Consider the following 2,244-nt stretch of genomic DNA (forward strand, 5'->3'; position numbering starts at 1 on the left):
TGGATTGAAGCCATGAATGACGAATTGAGCTCCATGCGTACAAATGACGTTTGGGAACTTGCAGAATTACCTAAGGGCACTAAAGTTGTGGGTTGCAAGTGGGTTTTTAAAACAAAATTAAACCCAAATGGAAACATTGAACGCTTTAAGGCTCGATTAGTGGCTATTTACTCAAAGGGAAGGCATTGATTATAAAGAAACCTTTTCGCTTGTATCAAGAAAGGAATCATTAAGAATTGTGTTAGCACTTACAGCTCACTTTGATCTAGAGCTACATCAAATGGATATCAAGACTGCCTTCCTAAACGACAATTTGTACGAAGATGTATATATGGTGCAACCAGAAGGTTATAAGGACAAGGGTAAAGAACATCTCGTATGTAAATTAAAGAAGTCAATCTATGGGCTGAAGCAGGCTTCCCGTCAATGGTACTTAAAATTTGATTAAGTCATGAAACGCTTCAATTTTATTAAAAACCCAGTGGATCAGTGTATATACTATAAGAACAGTGGGAGAGATTTTACAATCTTGGTTTTATATGTCGACGATATAATCATTGCTAGTAGTAGCAAGACATGTTATTTGAGACCAAACGCTTCCTATCAAGTAAATTTGACATGAAAGATCTCGGTGAAGCTTCTTATGTGATTGGTATAGAAATTCATCGAGACAGAGGAAGTGGGACTTTGGGATTGTCTCAAAAGGCCTACATAGATAGGGTTCTTAATAAGTACAATATGCAAAATTGTGCACCTACTGTTGCCCCTGTTGTAAAAGGTGATAAATTTGGCTCTTATCAATGCCCCAACATGGAAGCTGAACGTGTTCAAATGAAGCTTATACCACATGCTTTGGTTGTTGGGAGCTTAATGTATGCTTAAGTCTGTACTCGACCCGATATTGCTTACATCACTGGTATGCTTGGTCGTTATCAATCAAACCCGGGATTAGACCATTGGAAAGCAGCCAAGAAGGTATTGCGTTACTTACAAGGAACTAAGGAATACATGCTCACTTATAAAAGATCAAATATTCTAGAGGTCGTGGGATACTCAGATTCTGACTTTTCTAAATGCAAAGATGATAAAAAATCAACTGGAGGGTACATATTCTTGCTTTCAGGTGGACCTATATCTTGGAGGAGTCGCAAGCAAGAGCTCACTACTACTTCAACTATGATGGCTGAATATGTAGCATGTTATCATGCCACATGTCATGCTATGTTGCTGCGAAATCTTATTGGTGGGCTCAAAATTGGTGACAACATTACAAGACCACTGAAGTTTTATTGTGACAATAGTGTTGTTGTTAGTTTCTCTAACAACAATAGTTCAACCGGTGCTGGATTGTATCTCGATACTAAATACCTATTTGTTCGAGAGAGAGTGGAAGAAAATTGCATAAGCATGGAGTATATTAATACGAGTGACATGTTGGCGGATTCACCTACTAAAGGACTACCACCTAAGACTTTTATTGAGCATGTAGCGAGAATGAGCCTAAGAGGAAATCTCGCTTAATGTCACATAATACTATGCACTACTACATGTAAGCACTTACAGTTCTATCTTTCACATGATTTATTTATTTTGCTCAAGAAATTCATGTTAACGTTAATTTTTATGGAGCAGATATGATAAACATAAAACCTTAAGTTATATTTTGTGAAAGTGTTGAGGTATAATCGATGGGGATCTCATGTCTTTTAAGGTGTGTATGATTGTATCTTTTTGCCTCAATGTTTTTGCCAAATATATATCCTAAATGGATTGATAAATGGCCAACTTATTTGATATAGATAATTATACGGCCAAGTGGGAGAATGTAAGAATTATCATAATAATCTCGCCTAAACTATTTATATCATTATTATATAAGTTTTATTTTAACTAATCTAATTGTTTATCTTATTGATTTTCCCACATTTACAAACAGGTCCTCCAATCTTTATGATGGGCGAAGTTGGTCCCTGTGCATAAATATATATAGGTTATCAGAAAATTGAATCGTGGTTGCCTTCTTCTCTATTCATGAGAACACATCCCTGTGTTCTGTCAACCGCACACCGGGAAATCATCAAGAACACCATCAATCACACCAGGAAATAATCAAGAACGCCATCAATCTATTAACCCATCCTAATTGAAGGCAATCAACAGATCAATTGAAGTATAACTCTAATGGCGGGCTCTTCTTCATCAAATCAGCAATCGATTTCTTCAAGTATGTAGTTTTTTGTTTTC

The 2,244-nt window shown here is 36.4% G+C and overlaps 1 pseudogene; it reads left to right on the forward strand.

Annotated features, from left to right (window-relative positions):
- The first annotated feature begins 918 nt into the window (after positions 1 to 918).
- On the forward strand, positions 919 to 1,521 carry LOC145068212 (secreted RxLR effector protein 161 pseudogene; annotated as a pseudogene).
- The last annotated feature ends 723 nt before the right edge of the window (positions 1,522 to 2,244 follow it).

This window comes from Lactuca serriola, chromosome 8 (genome assembly GCF_051521515.1).
Source record: "Lactuca serriola cultivar US96UC23 chromosome 8, Lser_US96UC23_V15, whole genome shotgun sequence".
Classification (NCBI taxonomy): Eukaryota; Viridiplantae; Streptophyta; class Magnoliopsida; order Asterales; family Asteraceae; genus Lactuca; species Lactuca serriola.